Below are 11542 nucleotides of genomic sequence, written 5' to 3'. Positions count from 1 at the left end.
TACTTAACAAAAGATGTGTACGTTATAGCAGTACCATTACATGTGACATGGAGGCTAGGTCATGTATAAGTTGAAACAAAACGAATAGACGATGCAAAGACAATTTATAGTCAATCAACCAATCTTAATACTCATACCATACGTGAGAAATTCTTCAGAGTTATTTTACCAGATACAAGGATACCTGAGTCATCAATATATAATAAAAGCTTATTACTTAAGGTTGCAGACATGTCATTGACATGTATTAGACATAAAAGAGGACCTAAAATGAACCTCAGGGGGACACCATAGGTACTCGGTCTAGTAGAAGAATGAGTACCAGCCACATCCACCAGCTGTTGTCTATCAGAGATAAGACCTGAACCATGTAATAATGTCATTACCTATGGCAGATGCTTGAAGTTTCATGAAGAAGAGGAACTTCTTCATGTGCAGTGTAGTGTGAATGCCTTTTGTAGATTTAAAAGTACATGTATCATGCAATACTGCCTTTGCCCATTTAAACATTAATACAATCTGCTAAATGAATCAAACATGTGTCAGTAGAAAAACCACTTCTAAACCCTGACTAAAACTGCCTGACCATGACTCGAACCCATGACTGTCAGAAGACCAACTGAGCTATCCGGCTGGCTACACATTTTCTCTTTAATAATGAAACAATTCTAAACCACAACATACTTCCCCCACTATACTGATTTGTGTCCTTGAATTTCTGATGTTTACAGAGCATAGCCATAGTGAATTAAACTCAGGGTTATATGCAGTCACAGGATGAGAAAACTTTCAGCTTGACCAGAACTCAACCCTGTGACCCACATAAGAATTACCGCGGCTGTAGAGATAGAGCTATATGGCTGCTTACATATTTTCTCCCCTAAATAGTGAACAGTTCTAAATCATGACAGATAGTTTTAGATTTTTAAATTAACAGGTAGATTTATTCTTAATTAAACAAATAAAAAAAAACTTACATACTCATAGTCTTAATCAAAATAACAATTTATATATTGTATAATTATTTTTACTAAAAAGGGCTTTATTTATCTATTATACAGTTATTGGCTGTGCCATTATTTATAATAGGTCAATTTGAAAGTGAACATAACTGTACTAATACATGTACAATATATATTTTTGTACATATAAAAAACTAACCTTTTTTCTATGTTAAGAAATTTTATGAAGGCTGATCTGTATTTTGCATAACGGGCACCGGGCGAAAACATGAAAATGCAACAAATGAACCACTTTGTGATAGATTGTATTTTCATGTTTTCATCTGGCGTCCGGTTACTTTTTATACTTTGTTGGATTTCATGTGGCACAAATCACCCATTTTATAATTTAGTGCACAAATTTATTCAAGGGCAAATTACAATCTACTCTATAAAAAGTCAGTTGTCGGGTTGACTTTGGAGACCTGGAGGTTGAGACCAGTGTTCCTCCATTACAAATAGATAAGACAGGAGCTTTCCTTTTCAAACTATGCACATGTTAGAAAAAAAAATTAGAATAACTATTGAGAATGTTTGATTTTTTGAGACTTTATTAATTATATTGCTTGATCCAAGTTTAAGGACATTTTCAATCAATACATGTTTTATCATTTATAACTTGAAATGAAAGTCTCATCCCTTTAATAATAATGTCATAACTGTAACTTTTTTAATACAGAAATATTGTAAGTCTCATCATATCAACATACTAAGATATACATGAAAGCACATAACATTAATAATTCCAAGTTTTTATTAAATAAATATGAAATCCTAACATTAACATTAACATTGGTACTAATGGATGGAATTCAAAATCTAGTAGAAAGAAAACTACATGTATAATGTATAAACTCTATTATAGATACTATTATTAGCCAGCTAACATTGGGTATAAACACCTATAACCTGTGAACTAATCAATAATTATACCTGTATTATCATTTACAAATTTATATGCAAGTCTCATCCATCACAACTGTAAGTCTTTAAATACAGAAATACACATTATATCCATATACTTAGATAAACGTTTATGGGCATTACATTAGTAATTGCCAGTTTCCATTAAAAATAAATATAACATCCTATTAACATTGGTACTTGGATGGAATTCATAATCTTGTAGAAAGAAAACTATATATGTCAATAATCCTGTCTGATATGCAGGAAAGTATTGTACCTTATTAATATATAAAGTGTTACATTTTATATTTATATAGTATAAAAGTAAAAAAAAAAATCAAATAGTCTATATCATATAATAAAGATTGAGTTGTGTGAGTGTCTAAACATTAAATGCATATCTCTTTACAGTAACAAATACTGTCCCTCTTTTAACCTTCCATTAGACTTTACTATATAACTAACTGCATATATATCAAGTGTTTAGAATTGATAACCTTTCTCTGTTTTAATATATGGACATGAGCACCTATAAGCATAGCTTTAATTTTCTACCTTTCATTTTTACGAAAGGTTCTTTTATTAAAAAATTATTTACAAACACATAGAAAATGATAATCAGTTTCACATAGTGATTAGAAGGTTCATGTAGCAGAATACATGTAGGTATGTACTAACTGAACAAACTATAAAAATCATGTCTATAAGCCAGTAAAATAAAAATCTATCAATATTCACTCCTCAGGGCCTCTTTGCTTTTGATGACCTTACAACTGGTAAATTTTATATTTGGGGGTGATGATTTCACATTTGTCAATCAAAATGGGTGTAGCACAATTGATTATTTTATTGTCTCTAAAAATATTTTAGAAAAGGTACAGAAATTTGAAATTTTGACAAATGTAGAAAGTAGTCATTTACCGTTAAGCCTTTGGCTACTGACAGATAATTATATATCAAATGATAAAGAAGGAAATGATTATATTCATTATTATTATTCACTAAATGAAAACAACTGTAATGAATATTTGCAGTGTATAACTGAAAATGTATTAAACGGGTGCCTTGATACAGCTGATAAATTGATAGATGATAAAGAGTCTAATGTAAATGATATTTTATTTGAATTACAAAATGCAATTTGTCTAAGTAGTCAATCATTTTATAAGATTAAAAGGAAATTTGCTAATAAAGATAAAATGTGGTTTGATCAAGACTGTAAAGAGGCCAAGAAATATTGTAGAAAGAAATTGAATGATTTCAGATTAAAACGATGTGCTAACAGCCTAAATAATTATCTACTTAGTAAACAGAACTACGAACTATTATGTAAAAACAAAAGATTGTGTTACAATAAAAATATTTTGACAAAAATGGAAAATTCAATTAATAATCCAAAAATCTTCTGGCGGGAGTTGCAAAATTTGTCTAAAAGGCCGAAATCAGTTCCAAATGTATCATTACATGACTGGTATGAGCATTTTAACCAATTGTTCTCTTCTTCCAGTTCCAGTGAAATTAGTCCAGGAAGTGATACTGTCATAAATGAAAATTTTGATGAAATTGAAAATATTATTTTTAACTCCTGTATTACATATGATGAAATCATTGAAAGCGTAAAAGCTTTAAATTTACATAAAGCAACAGGTGGCACCCTTGTTCCACAACACTTTGTTTATGGTTTAACTGTTTTTCTATCATTTATATGTAAGTTGTTTAACAGATTGTTCTCAAAAGGTGAATTTCCAGATTTTTGGGCCAAATCTATAATTATTCCAATACATAAGAAAGGAAGTTTAAATGACCCAAATAATTATAGAGGTATAGCCTTGCTAGATGTATTTAGTAAAATATATATTTCAATTATTACTAAGCGTATTACTTTTTATGTAGAAGCTTTCAATAAAATAACTGAATCTCAGGCAGGCTTTCGCGCTGGCTATTCAACAATAGATAATGCTTTCGTTTTATATTCAGTTGTAAATAAGTATCTAAATATGAAGGGCAGAACTGTATATGTTGCTTTTGTTGATTTTCAAAAGGCCTTTGATTCTGTGGATCGTTGGAAGTTATTTGATATTTTAAGGGATCATGGAGTTAAAGGTCATTTATATAAGTCAATAAAGGCTATTTACACCTCTGTAAAAGCATGTGTTAGAACTTATGATGGTTGTACTGGTGTATTTTCCTGTCCTAAAAGAAGGCAGGGCTGATACTTAAGTCCGATTCTCTTTGATATGTTAATTGACGAATTATATACACTTTTATGTAATAACAATGTTAAAGGTTTGCAATTGTTTCCAAATACTATGGAAATATTTCTTCTTATGTTTGCAGATGACATTGCTCTCCTTTCTTATTGTAGGTCTTCAAAGACAATTGAATAAATTACATGAATTTAGCACTGAAAGTAAGTTAGTTGTTAATATATCAAAAACAAAAGTTCTTGTATTCAAAAAGGACAGATGTGTGGCAAGAAGAGAGAGATGGTCATATGCAAACAATAATTTAGAGATAGTGAATGGCTTTAATCATGTTGGAATTTATTTTACAAATAGGCTATCCTTGTTTAAGATGGCTGACGCTATGTCAGTTAAGGCCAAAAAAGTCCTTATGTATATATTTAGTTCATTTCAAAGTTTTTCATGTCTATCTACAAATACATTTTTCAAAATATTTGACTCTAAGGTTTCATCTGTGCTGCTATATGGGGCAGAATTATGGGGAATGAAACAACCACAGTGTATAGAAATTGTACAAAATTATGCCTGTAAAAAGAGTCTTAAAAGTACAAACAAATGCATGTAATGATGCAATATTAGGTGATTTAGGCAGATTCCCAATGCATATTTATTCAGCAAAAACGATGTATTAAGTATTGGTTACGTTTGCTTGATTTACCAAGAAATAGGTATGTAAAACTTTGCTATGAAATGCTTGTTCATTATGATAGTGTAGGGCACACAAATTGGGCAACAGATGTAAAAAACAATCTTTATTCAAATGGGTTTGGATATGCATGGGAACAACAAAAAGTAATAAACAAAAAACTTTTTGAAAAGCAATATGTACAAAGGTTGAAAGATCAGTATATTCAAAATTGGACTGCTCGGTGCCGATCTAGTAGTAAATTATATAGTTATATACATTTTAAACAAAATTATAATCTAGAAAAATATATTGCAATACTTGATGTTGAAAAGTTTAGATCTAGTATGGCTAAATTTCGTAGTTCATGTCATAATTTAATGATTGAACAGGGTAGACATAAGAATATTCCAAGAGACTTCCGTTTCTGTCCTTATTGTGAAACCGTTATCGAGGATGAGTTTCATTTTGTTCTTATATGTCCTCTTTATTCTGAAATCAGGGGAAAATTCATACCATCAATGTTTATTAATAATCCTACTTTGGATACATATTACAGGCTGATGTCATGTGACAGTACAAATGTTATAAGAAATTTAGCCATGTTTATTAATTACTCTTTTAAAAAAAGAGAAGACTTTCTGTCAGTGTTTTGATTTTCCATTTGGTTTATCATGCTCTCTCATTGCAGGTTATGTATTTCTTATATTCTATGGAGGCGTACAAATGTTCATTAGATATTATACATTATAAGCAAAGTTCGATTCTGTTTAAGTATCAAGCATTATTAAATAACAGATGATATTGTAAGCCTATTGAGAGGAATTTATGTGTTTTTATATCAATATATATTATGTTAGATTGGTATTATAAACTGAAATTTGTCATTGTTAATCCTCGACTTCATGCTTCATAATTAGATGTAAATTATAAGGTTGTATATATGTATGTGTATGGGCCGGAGGCCTGATTATGCAAATAAATAAAACTATACTTTAAAATAGAGGAAACCTGAACCCCCCAAAAATAGCATAAACAACAAAATTATGAAATGTTGCAGGCTCAGTTTTATTAAGCCATGCAAAGTAATGGTAAAGTATTCATAAAAAGTTAGATGGCCATGTGACAGCATTAATTGCAGAAAATCGGATAGCTATCAACATTCGGATACTGGTAAACTTTGTAAAAACAATCATTCTGTGCAATAGATAAACGTAATATGGATAAAATCAATAGGATAATCGTTTTAAACAGTTCCATCACTTATTCTAATACTCATTTGCAGGTAGACCACAACGATATTCGAAATCCGGGTCTTGGTATAGCCAATAAAGCTAAGGGACAAGCAGTTAAACTGAGCCTGTAATTTCGTGAAAAAATATCACAATGCACATACTTTTTACATAAAGTTGTTAAATACAAATATAACAACATATTTGTTTACTTGATTTTTACGAATAAAGATAAAACTAATTAACACAACATGACATTAACTGTTAATAATAACAGCTCCTTCCATAGGCCAAAGTAAAAATCATTCCATAAGAGACGACACCGCTCACCGGCGTCGCCAATAACAGCCAAAAAACATGTTGTAATATTTCATGATTTAATTAACCCTTACTGTAAAAGTTTGTTCGATTTTGACCTCTACATTACTTTTTGATTGATTATTACTGTTTTATGGATTCTATCTGACTCATTCTAATAAATGTGCGACGTTAACAATAGCCCACTTTTACAAGCATAATACTATATTCTAGTTAAGTGACTTTGAATAAGTCTTTATGAATCTTCTGTTCATTTAACTCTGACGTTTCTTTTAATAATCTTAGAAGAATGCTTGTCAAACAATTAAAACAATCAAACGTTCATCACCCAAAATTGTTTAACATATTCATTTACCATTTTGTAATTTAAGAAATAGATTTAGAATTGTAGAAATTACATCCTTAAATTATAAATTGACTTGACGCTGATGAAGCAATATATATTTGCAAAATATCTGTAAAAAGACTGTTATGATGCGTTATGAAAGTTGGCGAGTATAATGAACTCCAAATGTTTAGAATAACGATAGCGAAATATTTGAAGGTCTTATTTTAGTTATTTTTTTGCTCCGAAACCATAAATTGTGATTACTAGCTTTAAATGATGCTGTTATTGCTTATATTTCACATATGAACGAAACCTTTTTCCAAAAGTTTCGTTCTTGCTGTAAGTTATAATAATCAGTACTTACAATAGATCATCAAAGTGAACAGTTTATTGCTTGTCCTTTGAAAACCACAGTACCAGTTTCCACCATCTGCTATTTCTAAATGTTCTTGAGATATTCACAGATTGTTGATTGTTTGTGAATGTGTATCTGTTTGAAACACCTTGAACCCTACTACATAGTATATTTCCTGCATTAAAAAACAGTCAGCAATTTTTGTGTCTCCTTTCAATATGTTTATTGTTAGAATTCCATCATCTGCTGAAATCTCAACCTCACATAACATTGATATGTCGTTGCCTTTCTCTGGTACATTGCCTTCTGATAAACTTAACTTAACCACGCGAACTGAAACGTACGCATATAAAAACTTTGTCAAGTAATAAGTAAATGTTTATATACTATTGACAATGCTAAAGGAATTTAAAACCATTTATTAATGAAACTGTAAATACTAAGTTTTTGAACTGTTTTATATCTGTTTTAATTTGTTTTTGCATTTTATGAATAAATGGGGCAATGTTTAATTATCGAAATGTTGCCTGCAGGAAATAAATCTTTATATACATGTATATCATTAAATGAACTACGATCGGTATACTATTGATTTAAACTGTTTATAAACTGTTAGTTATTATGCCTTTCATTTATTTTGTAATGTGCCGTTGAAATGTGAGTACAAAGAGAGATAATTCAGTAAATTATGGAATTTTGAGTTGTTTATTATATATATGAAACTGAATAATCTCTTGTTATACTTACACGGATGGCTATGCACGTTTTTTTATGCATTATAATATGTTGTATATATTTGTGACATACGTGTATAATATGCGACTATGAAAAGGAACCAACATTTAATACTTCATCAGTCATCTGGGATGTTTCTGTTTCATAGAAAAGATTACAAAGGTCTGATAACAAATAAACGTTTGGTTTTCTAAATGTTTGAAATTTTGAAAACAGTGTGTATAACCCCTTTTTTAAATTCATCATATTTAGAAATGTCTGTGTTAAGATAAAACATTTAAGTTATTTTTAAAAAGGGATACATAACAACCCACAGGCTTATTTTCTAAATGAATTATCACTTAAACAGAAATCATAATTTCAGTACCTGCATACGCCAATTCCAAGTAAGCCAAAACAAAAGTAATAAACATTGCAATCAAGCTATGCTTTCTTTAAAACAGTAGATAATAAGTGTGTTAATATTTACAAATCAACTATATACATATCGCAAATTAACCCGGAAGATTAAATCTAATTGTTGGACTTTTATTTAGATATACAAGTTAACCATCATAAACCGAGTAAGACGTAAAACATTCTTGCATTATCAAATAGTTGGACTTCAGCCGTTTAATGTTGACTAAATGTCAGTTAACATAAATGAGCAAAAAAGAATAGTGCCCCTAATTCTATTTCAATTTAGTATCACTTGAGTATTTATTAACTTAAAGCAGCTTTTTGAACGTTCTATAGTTTTTGCACAGTCGTCAAATTGCACATAAATATGCATGCGATTGGCGACATTAATTCGTTTGCAGTCAAACTAGAAAGTTATTGATACAACTTGTACGTTTCGAGGAAGTCCTTACAGTCGCTGTGAAGACGCCGCATGAACGCCATAGATGCCATTGATTTGAAGTAGCCACTCTGTGAATGCAGTAAAGCCCCTTCAGGTAGCATTTTATCGCCAATAGAACGCCATAGGAACTCTTATGAACGCCGAAAAACGCACAACAAACTCAGAAATGTACTATAAACGCACAAAGCAGGACGCCGGCGTGACAGGCAGCTGAAATTAGCGTGTTTGTCTTAAAAATGCATTGGGTTTTTATAAAAACATTCCTAGTACGAGTACGAGTTTCGTGAAAATACTTGTTAATATTGCCATAAGAATGTCATGTTAGAATGACGCGGCCGAGTAACCGTAGTTTAGGTGACAGTGTTTTTATTATATTCATCACTACATGATATCACTAAAGATATAGTATTTAAACTACTATAATTATATGCTTCATTGCTAACTTCCGACTTTATATATGTGTTTACTGATTCAATATATAATATATCATCGTTTACATTTACTATTTTACCATTTGTCACATTATATATATATATATTTGTTGATGGTTTGTGCCAATGTCAATTTTATCCGTTATTTAATGGCACATTCTGAAAATGGAAGATCAATCTAAGACAATGCAAACAAAACATTTTCTGGAAAATCACAGGCTTGGTAATATTTAGATTAATTATCTCTAAAGTGCACTATTATTACTTTTTGTATAATCATCCTGAAACAAACGCTGTGATTTTCTTGACATCATCATTTTATGTTATATTTTGAAAGAAATAATATTTTATCATTGTGACTGAAGTGCTGTGTGAATTAGAAGACACTGGCAATAAAGCACACTTTTATCAGAGCACATATATACACATTTGTTTGTTTTGTTGTACGTCGCACCAACACAGTATATGTCATATGGCGCCGATTCGGGAAAGATTATATTGAATAATCGCGGGTGTTACTAACTTAAAAGCAACACCAGGGGTCAAAACCACCTCACCTGCTGGAGCTGAGAGATGCAAGGACTCCAGTTGTTCGAACAAATTTATTCGCGTCTTACGAGCACGCAAGGATAATACATAAACGCTTACAACACATACAAAATTATTAACTATTGTTTTTCATATTTTGATAATCCTTTACTTCATATTTTGTCACCAAAATGGTATTTAAACAATTTAATAAACATGTCGTAAATTTAATTGAGTAAAGAGTATTTTGCGTTACGTTTTTTAAGGCACCAAACACACTTAAAGTCAGTGCTTCCTGCTTGTTTCCGTACATGTTATGAAGTAACTATAAACATGAACAATGCGCAACCTAGTGTATGATCTTTGGTTTATCAGCACTCTTCTACATCGGTCAAAGGCATATCCGTAAATAATGCTATTTATTACATTCAATCGTTGAAAGACCATTTATAAGGTTTCTTGGAAACTACTCTTATTTTCTTTCGTGGATATGTCAACGCTTCAGTATTTTTGTTTTTTAAGAATAAATGGATCAGCCCTGATCTTTACGCTCCTCAATTTAATTACAATTCCATTGTACATTGCTTCCTATTGTAACAGATTGTAATAGCAAAGGAGGAATATTTACTGCGTTTATACAATAAACCTCAATGTTTTTTGCCACTTTATTATCTAGGAAGCATTAAATTAACTTCTGGTTTTATTAGCCTCGATCTTCTCTGAGAAAAAGTCCAACATAATATTTGATTTTGTCACTTACTTTTCGTCACCCTTGTCAGTCATTTAATATAATTCAATGTCGCAAACGTTTTTGTTTCAGTTGTCTTTTAAAGAGTGCACTGATAACAGAAAAGTTAAAAGCTTAATTCATCAAATGAATAAATAGTCCCTGTCGGGATTCGAGCGTACAACGGTTAGGGACAAGTGGTCGACCTCCTTAGAAACTCAGTCACGGACATCCCCCAAACATTTTATTTGAAACAGCCAGAGAAAGATTTGAAAAATGCAGACAAAAGTTAACATTTTTTGTTCTAGTAATTACATTTATATATTTTCATCGTGTCATCTAACACAAACATTAATGGCTTTATTCATAGATATAAATACATAGTTGATTCAATTTAAATAACCGGAAATTAAAAGAATATAAATATGAATCTTTCATGCAAAATGAAATTATATGTCGCATAATTCACCACTGACCTGACAGATGTCATGGTATGATAAGAATACAATAGTACTGAGACACTAGTTCTATATTTTCTTAATTTGCAACAAAAATCCCGCCTCTTCTCTAACACAGCACACATACAATTTGATAGGGCATGCATTTTCTGCAAAGTAAGTGCAATAGGGAATTCTTAAATTACGTGTTTTTACAGTCATTATATTAAAACTTGTGTCTCGTCAAGAACGGACATTTTAACAAGGACAAATGATTTTGCTTTGTATTATATTCAATTAGATAATAAACAATAATGGTATGATTTCCTGACATTCACATGAATTATTTAGCTATTCACCATGTAATTACAATGTATGAAAACTATAATTGCGCACTCTCTGATAATATTCAATTAAACAAACGTTATTGTTTAATCATTCAAATGTTAAGGTTTTATATGCGGAAATAAATGTTGCTTAAAGAGATCGATGCCATGTTTAATGGCACAGTTACAAGATTTATTCTTAATGTTATTAATATTAAATATATGAACAAAATAGATCATTGGAACCTTAAATAACGCATCTTATGATGAACATTAAATAATACATGTATGTTAAACGGGAACGATTGTCTAGCTAGAGGGTGATCAGGCGGTCCGAAGTATATATTCGACATACAAGTAGGATTTCAGTATATTTTGATACAACTTTTACGTAGTGTTGCGAGCATTTACCAGATTTGTCGGGATAGAAGGGACTCCATTGTCGCGAATGATCGCGATTATCTCTTTTTGTTATTATTTGAATAGGGATTAGGATTATAAATGTATTG

The sequence above is a fragment of the Ruditapes philippinarum genome, unplaced genomic scaffold (assembly GCF_026571515.1).
Source record: "Ruditapes philippinarum isolate M1 unplaced genomic scaffold, ASM2657151v2 ctg1112_1_1_1_1, whole genome shotgun sequence".
In the NCBI taxonomy this organism is placed as follows: domain Eukaryota; kingdom Metazoa; phylum Mollusca; class Bivalvia; order Venerida; family Veneridae; genus Ruditapes; species Ruditapes philippinarum.
This window is presented reverse-complemented; position numbering follows the sequence as displayed.